At 45.2% G+C, this 18,087-nt stretch overlaps 1 long non-coding RNA gene across 5 annotated transcripts in view; it reads right to left on the reverse strand.

The window, feature by feature from the left end:
* LOC140904999 (uncharacterized) overlaps positions 1 to 14,480 on the reverse strand; it is a 240,794-nt gene extending 226,314 nt beyond the window's left edge. For 3 of the 5 annotated variants that reach the window (XR_012156699.1, XR_012156701.1, XR_012156700.1), the window contains exon 1: positions 14,071 to 14,204. This is a non-coding gene — a long non-coding RNA (uncharacterized lncRNA). Of the gene's footprint in view, positions 1 to 14,070; positions 14,205 to 14,404 lie in introns of those variants that run through there. The other 2 variants (XR_012156703.1, XR_012156702.1) reach the window with 1 other exon arrangement.
* Between the last annotated feature and the right edge of the window lie 3,607 nt (positions 14,481 to 18,087).

An 18,087-nucleotide genomic window follows, 5' to 3' on the forward strand; every position in this document is an offset into this window, starting at 1 on the left:
AAGGGTACGTCTATACTATGAAATTAGGACAATTTTATAGAAATCGATTTTAAGAAACCGATTGCATATGTCCACACTAAGCACATTAAGTCAGTGAAGTGCATCCTCACTACCATGGCTAACATCAGCTTACGGAGCGGTGAACTGTGAGTAGCTATCCCACAGTTCCCGTAGTCTCTGCTGCCCATTGGAATTCTGCGTTAAGCTCCCAATGCCTCATGGGGCAAAAACATTGTTGCGGGTGGTTTGGGGTACATGTTGTCAGTCGCCCCTCCCTCCGTGAAAGCAACGGCAGACAATCATTTCACACCTTTTTTCCGTGCAGACGCCATACCACGGCAAGCATGGAGCCCGCTCAGCTCAGCTCACAGTCACCACTGCTGTTGTGCCATGCGTGCTGCTGTCAGCAGACGGTGCAGTACAACTGCTAATCATCATCATCCACCACTTCCACTGCAACTCTACTCTCCTGCTCTTGTAAATGAGCTCAGTCTCAATAGCAAATTGCTCCATGTTGTCGTCGTCCACTGCTTCCGCTGCAACTCTGCTCTCCTGGTGCCATAAATCCACCTCGCAGGTCCTCTCGTCGTTCTGTATAAATATCTATTCTCGTGGCATCCATCGTCATCCACCGCTTCCACTACAACTCTGCTCTCCTGCAGACGCCATGGCGTGGCAAGCATGGAGCCCGCTCAGCTCACCGCTGCTGTTGTGAGCATTGTAAACACCTTGTGCATTATCCTGGAGTATCTGCAGAACCGGACTAAGATGCCAGCACGAGGACGATTTAGATGAGGACATGGACACAGAGGTTCCTGAAAGCATGGGCTGTGGCAATTGGGACATCATGACGGCAGTGGGGCTGGTTGGTACAATGGAATGCCGATTCTGGGCCCAGCAAACAAGCACAGACTGGTGGGATTGCATAGCATTGCAGGTATGGGATGATTCACAGTGGCTGCAAAACTTTCGCATGCATAAGGCCACTTTCCTGGAACTTTGTGAGCTGCTTTCCCCTGCCCTGAAGTGCAGGAATACCAAGATGAGAGCTGCCCTGACAGATGAGAAGCGAGTGGCAATAGCCCTGTGGAAGCTTGCTACGCCTGACTGCTACCAGTCAATCAGGAATCAATTTGGAGTGGTCAAATCTACTGTGGGGGCTGCTGTGATCCAAGTAGCCAATGCAATCATTGACGTTCTGTTATCAAGGGTAGTGACTCTGGGAAATGTGCAGGTCATAGTGGATGGCTTTGCTGCAATGGGTTTCCCTAACTGTGGTGGGGCGATAGACGGAACGCATATCCCTATCTTGGCACCAGACCACCTTGTCAACTAGTATGTAAACCACAAGGGGTACTTCTCAATAGTGCTGCAAGCACTGGTGGATCACAAGGGACATTTCACCAACATCAGCATGGGATGGCCGGGAAAGGTGCATGACACTAAAAGGTTTAGGAACTCCGGGCTGTTCAAGCAGCTACAAGAAGGGACTTACTTCCCAGACCAGAAAATTATCGTTGGGGATGTTGAAATGCCAATAGTTATCCTTGGGAACCCAGCCTACCCCTTGCTCCCATGGCTCATGAAGCCATACACAGGCAGCCTGGACAGTAGTAAGGAGCAGTTCAACTATAGGCTGAGCAAGTGCAGAATGGTGGTAGAATGTGCCTTGGGACGTTTAAAAGCTCGTTGGCGCTCTTTGCTGACTAGGTCAGACCTCAGCACTGTTAGGGGCTTATTCCTTCACCCACTTACCTCCCTGGTCCTTCTCACATGAACAGAGAGCAACAATACCTAAAGGCCAAAGGTGCGAACAATTCGATGTTTTTTGGGGTGAACTTCCAGCAAGAATGATTCCAGTTTCCTTCCTTAGCGTCCCCCTTCCCAGCTCTGACACCACAAAGCCTTACCTGTGTCCCTGTTCCCATTCCCCTCCTTAGCAAACCATGATTCCAATTTCCCCACCCCCATTCCTTGTTCCCATTTCCCCCCTTAGCAAAACATGATTCCAATTTCCCCACTCCCATTCCCTGTTCCCATTTCCCCCCCACACACACACACACTTCCTGATTGACTGCAGACTATACAGTAAAACTTGAGTTCTGCTTAGCTATACCTTAACCAATCATTTTACTGAAATTTAACTAACCAATCCTAACATATTGTAACATGATTATTTAACCAATTATATCCCACCACCTTAATTAGTTTACACCCAGCAAAATTAATTATACAGCAGACAGAAACAATCACAAAACCAGACAGAGACCATGCAAATAAACAATAGCAAAGTGGGAACTATAATGACAAAACAATACAGAAGTGAGGATTTCACATCCCAGCTATTGGTAAGTGAGTTCTTGCCAGACAGGATGCTATCACACTAAATTTTCTTTTACATTTTCTAGGCACTTCCCTTTCTCTGGAGGTGATAGGAATACAATCCTGTCCTGATAATGCCTAACAGCCCAATAGCACCTTATTTCAATGTGACTAGTTTGGAATGTGAGGATGTGACCGTTCGTTTCCCAGCTTATGGCTGCCTCTGCTGCTTAGCCAAAGGCCTTATACAGTCAGACAGTGATTTTGATTCTCTCTTTTATACCTCTAGAACTAGCTAATTGATAAGAATACACCTAAATTAGAGTATAGGCCTTTACAGACAGGCCTGAATATCTATATCCTAACAAGCGCAACCAACGTTCCCATTGTTATTGCTGCTTGCTGTGTGCTCCATAATATCTGTGAGAGTAAGGGGGAGACATTTATGGAAGGGTGGGAGTTTGAGACAAATCGCCTGGCATCCGATTTTGAGCAGTCAGACACCACGGTGATTAGAAGAGCACAGCAAGGCACGCTGCACATCAGAGAGGCTTTGAAAACCAGTTTCATGACTGGCCAGGCTTCGGTGTGACAGTTGTGTGTATTTCTCCTTGATGCAAACCCACCCCCCTTTGTTGATTTTAATTCTCTGTAAGCCAACCACCCTCCCCCCTTCGAAATAAAGTAACTATTGTTTTGAAACCATGCATTCTTTCTTTATTTAAAAAAAAGGGGGGGAGATAACTGACAAGGTAGCCCGGGTGGGGTGGGGGAGGAGGAAAGTACAAGGCCACATTACTTATTGTAGTCAAGCTACAAATCAAACTGTTTGAATGACAGCCTTCTGTTGCTTGGGCCATCCTCTGGAGTGGAGTGCTGGGTGCCCAGAGCCTCCCTCCCCGCGTTCTTGGGCATCTGGGTGAGGAGGATATGGAACTTGGGGAGGAGGTCAGGCAGTTGTACAATGGATGCAGCAGCAGTCTGCTCTTGTTGGCTTTCCTGCAGCTGTACCAAATGCTTCATCATGTCCGTTTGCTCCCCCATTAGCCTGAGCATCACCTCCTGCCTCTGCTCTTTGCGCTCACTTAATGCTTTCCCAGCCTCTAACACTGAATGCCTCCATGCATTCAGCTGTGCCCTATCAGTGCAGGAGGACTGCATGAGCTCAGAAAACATGTCATCGTGAGTGTGTTTTTTTCACCTTCTAATCTGCAATAACCTCAGTGATGGAGATGATAGGGGGAGCCTAGAAACATTTGCACTTGGGGGGAGACTAAAAGGGAGAGTAAAATTTAAGATGATACATTTCTGAGAACAAAAGGGAGACTCTTTCACAGTGAATCAAACAATTCACAGCAGACAACACATGTGCTTTAGGTACAAAGTTGCATTTTGCCTTTTATATGGAGTACCTGCCGGTATGGTGACACATCACACAAGGCTGGGCAACAGAATTCGGTTTCCATGCAGCCATGGTGTAAGGTAAAGGGTACGTGGGGTTGGCTTCTTATGCATAACATGTGGGAATGGTTTCAAACTGCAGCGCCATCCTTTCCCATAGCAAGCAATGGGTTGGGTTTCACATTTAGAAGGAGAGGCTGTGGTTTTCGGGTGGATGTGCAGCACACACCTCCCCCTACATGTCTATTCTCCGGGATGATCCCTTTTAGCCAAGCACTAACAGCCCAGCATGAACAGGGTTCTTTTACTGTTCCCTTACAAAAATTCCCCTATTTCAACCAGGTGACCATGAATGATATTACTCTCCTGAGGCTAACAACACAAAGATATAGACCAAATGTTGCTTGAATGCGACCAAAACCCAGGACCATTCGCTGCCATGCTTTGTGTTGCAATGATTCCAGAATACTCTCAGAATACCTCCAAGAGAGCTTCATGGAGATGTCTTTGGAGGATTCCTGCTCCATCCCCAGATATGTGAACAGACTTTTCCAGTAGCTGTACTGGCTGTGAATGTATCCCAATTCTTCAGAGCAAATCAAACATTAAACACTATTGCTTTTAAACCCTGTACTGTAGTTACAAATGTGCACTCACCAGAGGTGCCTTCTCCAGCTTCAGGGTCGGGGATCCCGCCTTTGGAAGGTATTGGCTCCCGGATGATGAAAAGGTCCTGGCTGTCGGTGAGAACGGATTCACCGCTTGCCTGCTGCGCATTCTCCTCCTCCTCATCCACAAAATCCTCCTCCCTGTTGCGTGAGACTCCCCCCTTGCAGGTGTCCACAGACAATGGTGGGGTAGTGGTAGGGTCCCCTCCTAGAATGGCATGCAGCTGATCATGGAAGTGGCATGTATGGGGCTCTGACCCGGAGCAACCCTTTGCCTCCTTTGTCTTTTGGTAGGCTTGCCTCAGCTCCTTAACTTTCACGCAGCACTGCTGTGTGTCCCCATTGTAACCTCTCTCCAAAGTGCCCTGTGAGATTTTGGCAAATATATTTCCATTTCTTCTTTTTGATCAGAGTTCTGCCTGCACAGATGCTTCTCCCCATACAGCAATCAGATCCAGTGTCTCCCTTTCGGTCTATGCTGGAGCTCATTTGAGATTCTGTGGGGACTGCATGGTCACCTGTGCTGCCAAGTGCGCCATGCTGTCCAAACAGGAAATGAAATTCAAAAGTTCCTGGGGCTTTTCCTGTGTGCCTGGTTAGTGAATCGGAGTTCAAAGTGCTGTCCAGAGCGGTCACAATGGAGCACTATGGGATAGCTCCCAGAGGCCAATACTGTCGATTTGCATCCGCACTATCTCAAATTCGACCCAGCAAGGTCGATTTTAGCACTTCTCTCGCCGGGGAGGAGTATAGAAGTCAATTTTAAGAGCCCTTTAAGTTGACGGAACAGGGTGGTTGTGTGGACGCGTTCATTTTAAAAATCGACCTAAAGTGGCTAAATTCGACTTAACCCCGTAGTGTAGACCAGGCCTAAGTCTTCAATGGTTCTGTGTCCCTTTGATCCCAATATCTTGGGCCTAGGGAAAATAAACCTGCTACCCTAGCTGGAACCAGGTGGGTGGGCATGTCACAATTAATGGCTCTCCCAAGTGTTCCCTTAAGGAACCCTGGTATTCTCTCTGAAGGCATCTTCTCTCTGCCATTATTTCATTTCCTGTTTGTTTCCCCCCACCCCACGAGCCTCCTTTGATTTAACTCCATGCAATCAAGCAAATTAACAGTAAGTGAAATGATGCACATAATATTAATAAACACAGAAGTCTCCCACATTCTCCATACCATTACAAATAATTCAAGTGTCCGAGAAGTACAGGCGTCCTGCAAGCTCCTGACACTGTATGATTCACTCACACCTGTTCATCATTTGTAGTTATAACAACTGGTATAATCCAGTTAGATTACTTGATTAGCTGTCCATGCATTGATTCTAGCATGAGAAACGCCTAAAGTGCAAAAGTGGAAGTATTTGAAGGTGTAGCTAAAGTCCTGTAGAAAAGCACTAGTACACTTCTGTGATGGAAAGCGTAAAATAGTTTTGTGGCAAGTTTAGAGTGCACATACTGGGGCACAGTTCATCTGGTGGCCGTGGAATTGCCCATGGAATTCACTCCTTCCTTACTGAACTGCTCCAGAATCTAAGTTTTCATTTAAAATCAATACATGCTCCTTGTCCTCATACTTTTAAAGATAATAAGCATGAACCAAGTACAAAGCAATGCCACATTTTCTTCCCAATTCTGGAGACAGTGGGAAAGGTATGAACTGCCCAGTTCATTTTAACAGGTTAGCTCAAACTAAATCATGACAATCTTATTGTCATTGTTTATTATGTCACAGATTTTTCACAAAAATAACCAGCTAAAATGTTTATCCTATAATCCAATACTGCCTCCAACACCCCCAGTTGCCAAAAGGTGCCAATTCATAGATGTACAGATTCAAAGGCCAAAAGGGATAATTGTGATAATCTAATCTGACTTCCAGTACAACTCAGGCCAGAGAACTTCATCAAAATAATGCCCAGAGCCTATCTTGATTTAAAAATTGCTAGTGTTGGAGAATCCACCACAACCCTAGGCAAACTGTTCTCTTTTCAGCCGTGAGGCTCTCCAACTTCTCCCCACACCCCCATCAAAAATGTCAACAATGTAGTTATGCATTGTCAATATAAAAGTATGTGGCATATGAGAAACTGAAAACATGGGAAGAGTATACATTGAATTTGATATAAACTAAATGGCAGTGGGGAGTGTACTGATTATATTATTCATTTTCATATGCAATTGATTATAAACCTCATTTTTAAATTTTTAAACAAGCTGCCAAAGAATTTCTAGTCTGCTGCACCAGAATGCCATAGATTCCAAAGGCTTTGCAGCAGAATTTAGGTCCAATTTGCAACAGAATACATGAAATGCAATATAACTTACCAGTTCAGTCTTAGCTTACTGCAAACCCTAATGGAAGGGCGCCGAAGAGTAGAAGTACTCAAACTTTACTGCACCAGCCAGTCAAAGAGTAGGCCCTGGTTGTCCAGCAAGTTTATATGCTGTATAAAGGCCTTCTTGTGAACTCAATTACTCAGAACATGCATATATAAAAATCACCCTACGAATACAGAAAGATTACTACAAATATGCAGAGGTTTTATTTCTGAACCCCTTAATAAATCTGATCAAGAACATGTCACAAGAGATGCAATATACACAGCAGTATTTTAGTAGTAATTGGTATATCATTTGAAAATGCATCCTCCAACATCAAATTATGCATTATACTATGGAAATAATGGTATTCCAATCTTTCTAATGAATACAAAAGAAATCTTAGGGCCAAAAATCTCTTTTGCTGTAACTCCGTTTACTTCCATGGAGCTCTGCCAGCAAAGAACATGACCTTTAATTTGTTTAAGGTTTCTAAATAATTTTGGTGAAATGCATGCATGCAAAGGTATTTTGAAATAATTCTGTGAAACTTTATGTGGATCACCATAAACCTACCAAGTTTTAAAAATCATGCTAGTCTACAATATAAACAGGAATCGTTGTCAAGCAGTTCGAGCAGAAGACCGGGTATCAGCATCATTGGGTTCTACTCCTAGATATGCTACCTGACCATAATCCAGTCCATTAGTTTTGAGTTTGTGGAGAGATATCAATTTTTTTCCCCTGTTTCAAAGGAATCTGTTCTTCACATGACACAGCCTTGAAGATCTCAGACAGCTAGCATCCAGCCACGCTCTTCTATCCAATGCAGCTTCAGTTAACACCACAGACAGTGAATAAAAGCATTTTCATTTTTAAAAGCTGGTGTTCCTTAATGGAGGATGGTGCTCTTTATCCTTTAACTCATTTTTAAATATGGTTTCGGGGCATCACTTATAACAATACCTAAAACAGTTATGTTTAAGGAAATTGTAGGTCTGAGACCCTGCCTCCGCCCTATTTTTAAGTTGCTTTTGTCTTTTGTGTCCTTTGCCCCCATAAATTTGTCTGTCTGTAATCTTTCAAAACTAATAATTGTCAACATTCACATCTACTTCACTATAGCATATAACTTTGTTTTCCTCTCCCTCCTCACATTACTCAATTCTCTTACTGTCCATGCCTACTAGCATATTTTACTTGCCACTTCCTCCTGGGTTTTGCCTACTTATGGCAGCCCTTGTGCTTCTCCAAACCTGGGGCTGTATAGCACCAAATATACAGTGTCTGTTTTCCCTAACACTGCAAATTGATGCTACAAGGATCAACAGTATGAGCATCAAAATGATGCATGTCTCAACTGCCAGTTACTTCTGACAATCTCAAAGATATTAAATTTTAGATTAAAAGATAGTCTCTCCAAGACTATTTTAAAATCAAGTTGGACATTTATGTCCTTGATCCCAGCCATCTGGCAATGAAAAAGACCAAAGTGAAAGGAGATGAGTAAGAGGGGACATGCTAGAGATATAAAAATAATAAATGGTACAGAGAACGTAAATCAGATGTTTTTATTTTCTCTGCCAAAATACAATGGCAGTAAATTTAAAAACAGGCCAAAAAGATTTTTGTTTACATACTACATAATTAACTTGTCACAAGACATTGTTCTGTTGTGGCTTACTGCTTAGCAAAATTCAAAAAATAAATAGTAATTTATAGGGTTAATTAAAACATTCACATTAGTTAAGTTTTCTTTTTTAAAAAATAAAAAGGTATATAAACCCTCTTGTTTTTGATAGCATAAGCCAACCTCCAGCTAACAGGAGTTACCAAGGAAGTACTTTCTCGGCTGGTTATCATACAGTTATACACTCTGAAAGTCCTTGCACCTTCCTGAGGCATCCGATTGTAGACACTGTCAGAGACAGCATACTGATCTAGATGGACTACAGCTCTGATCTCATGCAACTAATCCAATATTCCTGGAACTATTAGTAGGAAAAAGAAAAAAAAAGTACTCTTTCCCCCAGTTTGTCAGTCTCACTTCTATGAATCTTTTGTGTCAGTTATTATTACTTTACTTTTATTCAACCTACTTGATGGAAATATTCTGCTTTTCTTCCAATAAACAGAATAGCAAAGCAGCACTCTGCTTAGATTTTTTTTAATAGAAATAGAAGTGATAGTTAAAAGCCAGCACTGTGCTAGATGAAGACCAAATGAAAGCCATATTCAAGTGAAAACCAGATAGAATGAACAAACAAAAATGGTTTTAAATTAAACTTCTACCTTCGCAAAACATGCATGTGCGCTGCTTTTAAACTACTACTTTTCCTAAACTCAACTGGAATCATTACCTTCTGCCTTACTTTAATAAGAAGTGAAAATTAAGAAGTGGTAGGGCCAAGTTGATAAACAATTGAAAGCTGAAGCCAGCCTAACAAGAGGAGGAAAAAGTTTGGGAAAGGGAGAAAATGCTTTTAAACACACACAGAGTTAGGAACTATTCTTTGAAATCAGCGGAATATTTCTCCTTTATGGCTGCAGCTGCTTATTTTGACCTACTCTGAAAGACAAAGTAGTCTAACCAGTATTAAAGAAACCAGCATTGAGGCTTAAGACCAAACAAGTTACCACTCTTGCTTTTTCTAAGCAAGCTAATCAATAAGCGGGGGAGGGGAGAAGAGAAAAAGAGTCTCCAGTGCCACTCAATTTCCAGTATCCTAGATCCCTCCCAGTCAGGCTCCAAGCCAGGTCACAGCAGAAAGTCCAGAGCAACAGCTTGTTTCTCTGATAAATTATATTCTCCTTTCACAGGCAAAGGAAATACATCCATGCACATCCTTCTGGACCCCTCTACAGCATTTGATACCACTGATCAACTAATATCCTCCTGACCCAAAAGATGCTGTAAACAGAAGTGTCCTGAACAGAAATATCCTGACATAGCTCTCGTCCTTCCTCTCACTGTGAGCCAAGAGCATTATTATGGGAGAGCAGTCCATCTGCTTAGCAGAACAGGTCACCAGGAATATGTCATCCTAGTTGTCTGCTCTGGATCATGACTGAGTAAGGAGTTAAAGTCTGTCTTGATATTTAAAATCCTTTATGTGATTTACCCTAGCTGTTGGAAAGATCACCCCTCTTTTCATGACCATGTTCTCGCTTGACAGGTACATTCCACTGGAAATAGGAAATGGCATAACATAAGGTACAACTTTTTCTGGAGCTATATCAAAACCAAGAAACTCATGTCTGCAAGAAATATGAATAACCACAGAACTCACCCCATTCAGAACCAGATGCAAAGCTCATCTCCATCTCACCTTTCCTGCAATAAGTCCATTATCTCACACACAAACACAATTCTGAAAAAGCTTAACCAAGATAGAACTATCTGCTGGAAAGGGAGAGAGATAATTTCTTTTTAATTCTTGAGAGATGCTCAGATTCAACTGACAGGCACTATAAGAACCTATATAAATAGAAAATCTTAGAAGGATTCTAAAGAAACTAAATATAGCCATTCCACCGCTATTTGTTTCTCCTGGTGTTAGATCGATATATTGATTTTGTTAGTGTTTTGAAGTTACAATCAGGTGATTAGAAGTAGCTCTGAAGCATGTAGCTGTACTGATTTTTATGACTCATGACCAACTATGATTAGTCAGATAGCAATAATTTCTAACATAATATAATAAGGATTTAATACTATCCAAAGCAATTTTTGGGTACTGTATTCTGAAGATTTTTTTCTGATAGCAACTGATCTCACATTTTTCACAAGTAAAACCCATCAACAAATGCTGTATAGTAATGTACCTTTTTTAATAATGTTGGAAGGATTAAGTCATCTCGGTGGAATATGTACCATCAAAAGTTAGTATTATAGAGCTACAATCCCTGAACTCAAAAGTTTGTCTACCAAAGTAATCAGGAGCATTGTCCCTATATATCTGGAGCCTGACTAGAAAAGGTCTGAGATATCTGAATGGTGGGTTACTATTGCTGACTGTCCTTACACTTGAATATGACTACACTTTAGTGACTAGAAGGATGTTCTTGGTGGAGGGCCTGCAGCTCTGGAAATCACTTCCCCCGCTGAGCCATTTCAAAAGTGATTAGTGATTTCCGGTGCCCAATCTGAGACATTTTAAGGGCCCCTGATTTTCAGAATGTTTTGCAAATTGGCCTTCTGAAAATAAGGCTCCTTAAAAAGACTTGTCAAGTTGGGCACCCCGCAAAAATCCCACACAAAGCATCCAAATATATTTATCATTTCTGAAAATTTAGGCCATGAGCTTTGGTCTGAAGAGGATGCTTATGGCTAACTGAATTCATTTTAGGATTGAGTTCATTTAGTTTGATGTGACCATTAAGTGTTATTGATATTTTGTATTTATCCTCCTAGCATTTTGACTGGCTTTTGTATGTAAGCTAATAAATTATTCCAAATTTTATTATAATTTCATATTAGCTAGGAGAAAATTAAGTTGTAAACTTATCAGTAAATATAGTTTTAAAGAGACCCACATGCTAAAGTGGCTTAAACTACTTCCAATTTCCCCCTGCTCCTTTGTTCTTAATGGAAATCAAAACAGAGACAAATACTTAAGTAACAAGATCATATGATTTTTCCCCCCAGTAAATACTCTCCCCACTAAAAATCCAACCACAACTACCAATAGAGGAGGAAACTCACTAATAACGCTATCTGAAATGTATTCAACACCATAATAATGCTATGATGCAACACCAGTGTGAATTCTGTGTTTGGCATCTCCCATTTAAGGAGGTCCATAAGAAAGTGTTTTTAGAACAATTTCTACAAATATCAATTTTCTATACTTGAAAACTAAAGCTGGAGAAACATTTTTGTACAATACCACTTACAAAATTTTAGAAAGCCATAGCTGTGAATCACCTGTTTATGAAAACCAAAGATATTGTTTTGGTTACAGCTCAAAAAAAATTTTTTTAAATACACACACACAAACACAAAGTTGCTCTGCCTAGTCTAAACAATCAGAAATACAGTCAAGTCTTTTTGGTTACATCTCAAAATTACAGATTATATATATAAATAAGATGCTACTAAACAGACTAGAATATCATCTTTGGGTGTTTAGACTAGGCAAAGTGAGGGGTTGTGTGTTTTATATATATATATATATATATATGTTTGTGCACACAAAACTCACTCTGCCTAGTCTAAACAATTACAATACAATGTTCTCGTGTCAAAACTTTTGACATTGGTTTTAATATTTTCTCAAAATGACTTGCAAGAGACTTGGAGTTATGAACCAGCCAGCTTAACAACATTAAGGTATGAGAAAATAAGAACTTTAAGAACATATTTATTAAAAAGAAAGTTATTCTAGGAGTTCCACGCGTATACAGTTAGTTGAAAGCTAGTACAGTGCAATGTTGAATGAAGACAAAAGATATAGGATAGTTCTGCCCTCTGCAGGGGGTATAAAGGTATTAATTAAACCGTCTACATAAAAAAGCGATACAGTACTTATGGAAGCATTATACGAACACTTTAGAAACAAAAAGGTTTAGAAAAGTCTTCATGATATATTCTTTATGTAAACTATTAAACCATTACTAATGCAAAGTTTCAGTGCACAGATGTTCAAAAGCATTCATAATATTTGATAATATTTGGCAGCAGCAACTAAAAGCTTCTACTGAGTAACTACTATGTAGGGATAACTGATGGATATTAATTTTTTTAAGTTAATTGCAGTTCAAAAATCAAATACTTTATAGTGTCTACCTTCAAGGTGAGCTTGCATGGAAAATATACCTTTTATGGCCCCAGTCCTGTAACTGCCTCCACTTGACTGACCTCTGAACCAAGACAGAGGGAAGTACAGGATTGGGGGCCTAAGATAGCCTCCCTTAAGACTGATATGAAAGTCTAGACGCAGTGTTTCTCGAATGCGGCCACCATGGCCACATGCCTTTTCTTGCGGCCACAACCTCCTGGGCTGCTATTGGGGGGGCGGGGAGGAGAAAGTAGCTGCCCCTTCCCATTCCTGTTGCTCCTGGATGCACAACCTTGGTGTTGATTGCTGGGGTGCCAGCAGGGACCTGTGGAGACACCTGGGGCACAATGCTGAAGGACCAAGCAGCTGGTGAGTTCCTCACCTTCCCAGGGGCGGTAGGGCTCAGGCTTCAGCCCTGGAGTGATGGGGCAGCAGTCTCTGGCCACAGGGCTTCGGGCTCCAGCCCCCCACTGCCTCCCCCCACCCCCATTGCCCCTAGTCCCCGCTGCCTCCCGCAACCCCCACATCCACATTACTTTGGGGGGGCTCTGCCCTCCCGCTGCACTAGATACCGATTTCTCAACCGCAGGGCTCTCCCGGGAACTGCAGCAGGGAAAGGAGCAGAAGGTGGGGCTGCCGGGCAGCCCCACACTGGCAGCTCCTCCGGCACCACCACTATACCGCCCCCAGACCCACCCTCAGCCCTGTCCTCCATGGGGCTGCCGTACAGACCCCAGTCAGGAGGACTCAGCTGCGTGGAAGGGCTAGGGGTGGTACAGCAACCCTGCTGGAGGAGGGTTCATGTTCTGCTCCTTTCACCACTGCCATTCCCAGGATAGCCCTGTGGTTTAGGGCTCTCCCGGGAAATGGAGTGGCGAAAGGAGCAGAACGCTGGTAGCACCTCTGGCTTGGCTGTACTGCCCACGGCCCTGCCCCTCCAACCCTGTCCTCCGGCGCGGCTGCTGTACAGACCCCAGGCAGGAGGACTCAGGAAACGCAGCTGCGTGGAAGGACTCGGGGCAGGGCTGGGGTGGCCCCATGTTCTCTCCTTTCTCTGCGGTTCCAGAGTGCCCCTCCAGCCCTTCCTTCAGCTGCATCTCCTGAGTCCTCCGGCCTCGGGTCTGCACCGCAGAGGTCTCCGGCGCAGCAGGAGGAGGACAGAGCCCCCTGCCTGGTAACATGGGATGGATGTGGATCATGGGGAGGGGATGGGGAGAGCACGGGGACACCAGCCTGAGGGTAGGACGGGGGGGGCGTCACATGGGGAGGTCACATACCCCTCCCCCTTTGTGTCCCTCCCACGAGCACACTAGCAAGAAATGATTTCTACTTGCACCACTGACTGCACTAGAGCAGTTTTCAACCTTTTCCCCTTTTGTGGGCCCCTACAGAGTTCTGACTTGAGATGCAGAGGCCCCTGTGGAAATCTTAGGCAGCCTGCAGACCCCGAAGGGTCCGTGGACCACAGCTCGAAAACCCCCGCACTAGAGGGCACACCAGCTCCCCCGTGGGGGAAGCGCGACTGAAAACAACAGCTGACGACAGCCACCTAGATCGACAACCCCTGTCACGCACCTGTCAAGTGTTTGCGAAGTTTCCTCCAGCAGAATTCACGACAGACCTGGCCTGCACACTGACTGGCGGGGCCACACGGAAACATCCCAGGCTTTCACGCGCCTTGCCACGGCGAGACAGGCTCCCCCCGCCCGGCCCCACCTACCCGCGACCTGCCCGCGACCTGCCCGCGGGCCCTCCCGCCGTCCTCCCTTCCGCACGGCAATCCCCGCCAGCGGAGCCTCTCTCTGCCCCGCCCGCTCCAGGGCCCGGGCTGCCGCCGCCGCCGCCCCCCGCCAAGGGGCACGGAGCTCCCTGCCCTGCCCTGCCCGGGGCGTGTCTCCCCCGCACTCACCCTGCGCCGCCCCCGCTCTGACCCTGGGGCCGGGCGGGCCTGTCCCGCGCCGCCTGCTGCCGCCGCCGCTCTGCCGGGGGCCAGAGGCGCCTCCCGCCCAGCAAAGGCGCCCAGCAGCCCCTTTGGCCTCAGGCTTGTGCCTGGGGAGCGGAGCCGCCCCCGCGAGAGAGGAGGGGGCGGCCAGGGGCTGCGCAGGTGGCAGGACGGTTCAATGTGTAACGCCCAACCCCTGAAGTGTCTCTTCATTGGGGGCCAGTCAGGGCCATGAGGCGAGGGACCCGGGGCGATCCAGCCCAACGGGGAGTAGGAAAGGAGGGGCAGGTAGGGCAAAGAAGGGGATACACGGGGGCCCAGCGCATTTAAACTAGTTATCAGGGAACTAGGGCTGCTAATGGAGTCTAATTAGGCCCTAATAATCTTCCAGGGGAAGGGGTAGAAGCTCCTGCCTCCAGATATTTAAACCTAGAGGAGACCTAAGAAGGGCCGTACTGGCTCAGCCCTTCCTACTTGTATTATGTGCTTCCTTTACTTCCAAGTATTTCTTCACACAATGCACAGTCAACCTAGGGAACTCTTTGTCAGAGGATGTTGTGAAGGCCAAGACTATAACAGGGTTCAAAAAAGAACTAGATAAATGACTGTTAGCCAGGATGGTGCCCATAGCCTCTGTTTGCCAGAAGCTGGGAATGGACAACAACTGTCACAATAAAATGTGCCTCCCCCCACGGGGTCCCCTGGGTCTGCACCAGCATGTATATTGCTAACGCCTTTGTATGCATTGGAAAATATCTTCGGAAGGGTTGAAGGTGTGAGTATGGAGTGGAAGATTCCTTTGCAGGTTACAAGAGGCTGAAGGGGGAGGAAGGGAGAAAGGAACGGGTTAACTCTATGATCCAGCTAGGCCCAAAAAATAAGGAACAAAACTGCAGCCCAAGGCTAGCACACACAAACAAGCTCTCTGCTGCCAAACAGCCAGAAGCCTGTATCTCAACCCCAGCCAGCCATGAGAAAGGAGAACTAAGCCAGACAGAACTGAAGGGGTTGCAAAACTAGTAAAATTGTGAAGGACAGTGAGTTAAAAAACAGTCTTGCGACCCTGAAACTGATGTGTTTTGGGGAAACTAAGGGAGCCATAGAAGGCCGGTTCAGACTGGTACCGAGAGCACAGGGGACAAGGGTCCCTGGATGAAAATGCCCCCGGAAGAACCCGGGGCTTAAAACCCTCCTGAGAGCTGAAGCAAGTCGGAGATTTACAGTGGACCCAAGATGAATTGTGCAGAGGGCAGAACTCTCCTCTACCCTTCCCCCCCCTTCTCCTTATTTTACACCCAGGCTTGGCCAGCCTTGGGTTGTGTGTGTGTAAATATGAAAGTGGGTTAAAGGGCTCAGGCACTAACGCTTTCTTCCTCCCTCTGAGTGACATGGGGTGCGCCCAGCACTTACCGCTGTTATTTGGTTCATAAAGCTTTAAACTTAGTCACTTTGTGTGCTCCTTCATCTCCTCCCCTAAAAATCCTGCAACCTCACCATGATCTGAAGCCCCAGGCAGATTGGTAAAATAAGTCTGTCACACAATGAACGGGTCACTTGTTGATTACCTGTTCTGTTCATTCCCTCTTGGGCACCTAACATTGGCCACTGTCAGAGGACAGGATACTGGGCTAGATGGACCTTTGGTCTGACCCAGTATGACTGTTCTTATCCGCCCAATCTCCCTGCATCCAGACCCACTCCCATGCCCAGACCCTTCTGCCAAACCTTACCCCCCTGCACGCAGAACCCCCACAATGAGCCCGCTTCCCCTGCACCTCAACCACCCCAATAAGCCAGCCACACCCAGATCCCCACTCCACTGAGCCCCAACCATTTGCACTTGGATCCCTACCCCACTGAGCCCCACTCTCCCAGCATCTGGACCCCCCACTGAACTCTCCCACACCCAGACCCCCGCTGAGCTCTATCTCCCACACACCCAGACCCCCTGCTGAGCCCCAAACACCTTCACCTGGACCACCCCTGCAGATTCCAATTACCACTGCACCCAGAACCCCACCCCCCAACAAGTCCCTGTGCACCCAGGTCCCCTTTGCACCCAGATCCCCCACTGAGCCACCCACACCCAGATTGCCCCACACAGAACCCTCTCAACCGATACCTGGACCTTCCCCACACTAAGTCCCTCCACATTTGGATCCTGCCTTGCTGAGCCTGCCTCCCATGCCAGGTGCAGAGGGGCAATGCCCTGGGGGTTTCTGGGGCAAGCCTGGTCCTTGCACTGTGTCAGGGTTGGGTGCAGCCTCACTGCTGAGTCCATGTCATGGGGGTGGGAGAAGAAGAGATGCTCAGTGATCTCCCAGCTTTGTGCAGCCAGTGGCCTCTGCTCCCCAATGCTGGAGCCTCCACATTTGACAATTAAAATGTGCAGAATTTTAAAATATTCTCTACCAAAAAAAGTTTAATTCTGTGCACAACACCCAAAGGAGAAAATTAAGAAACACATCACTTTTAATACTTCTAGATCCAGCAGCAGCCTTTAACAGAGTCAAGCATAAACTGCTGCTAAGCTACCTACAAGTTCTGGTTGAGCTTGATGCAGACACAGGATAGTTTTGCTCATAACATGTCTACTACATCCCAAAAATAGCAATAAGAAGTTGCCCCTCTTGCCAGAGTTCTCATGTGCAGAACCCCTCCCTTCTCTCTCCTCTGTTTGACACAAATGTTAGGTTGAACTGGTCGGGAAATGATTCCACAAAGAAAATGCTGAAGAAAGTGAAACAAGTACTGTTTTCATCAAAAATGTCTGGACACTTCCCACAAAACCTTTTGTTTTCTCTAACAAGAAACACACACACACAATTTTCTGTCGAAGTTTGGATGGGAAAGTATTAACCATGCCTTAATAGCATTTCAGTACGGGATATTGTAAGATGCACTAACAGCCATCTTCTCTTCTCTTTCTTAGCAGAGAAAGGCAATGGCAATAGTCTGAAAAAACCCATGTCTGAATGAAATAAGCTTATGCTTAAACCTGGAAAGAAGGGATGCTTACTGGAAGAAGCGCTTGGAGGAATTGGAAGAATCTATTACTGAACCCTCCGTTGACAGAATTTGCCCTATGGTTATCAAAGTGGGGCAAAGTCTGTGTCCTACTAGAGAGTTATCTCCTCAGACACATACACAGCAACAGTGGAAAGAAATATCTGCTTTCACATTTGGCTAGCCTGAAGACCGTACCCCTTCCTCTTAGTGGTGTGTCATTCCACATCTACCCAAGCCTTTGTTACCTCTAGGCAAAGCTAACACAAAGCATTCTTCTTAGCAGTGGGAGCAAAGGCCCAAAGTAACTTTTGCTCTGAACAACATGAAGCAGACAGTCTTAAAAGGAAAGGAGAAATTATTGTGATAGGCATTATAAAAATAATCAGAATATTTAAGTATAACAAATTGACAAGAGCATATTACATTGGTACTCCAGACTCTCCCTCCATCTCCAGACCAGCTTCAAAGTCATCATCTTTAATGTGGGTTAGCATGTTAATAAGTTAGCTATCTATAAAATTCTCCTCCTGCTTCATTCTGAGAATGCTATGATCAACAGGGACCCAGTGATTGACACAGCCCACCCTTAGATGCATGGTTATGCCCTAATCTCCCATCACACAAGTTTCTTGGCACTGTAG

The sequence above is a fragment of the Lepidochelys kempii genome, chromosome 1 (assembly GCF_965140265.1).
Source record: "Lepidochelys kempii isolate rLepKem1 chromosome 1, rLepKem1.hap2, whole genome shotgun sequence".
Lineage (NCBI taxonomy): Eukaryota > Metazoa > Chordata > Testudines > Cheloniidae > Lepidochelys > Lepidochelys kempii.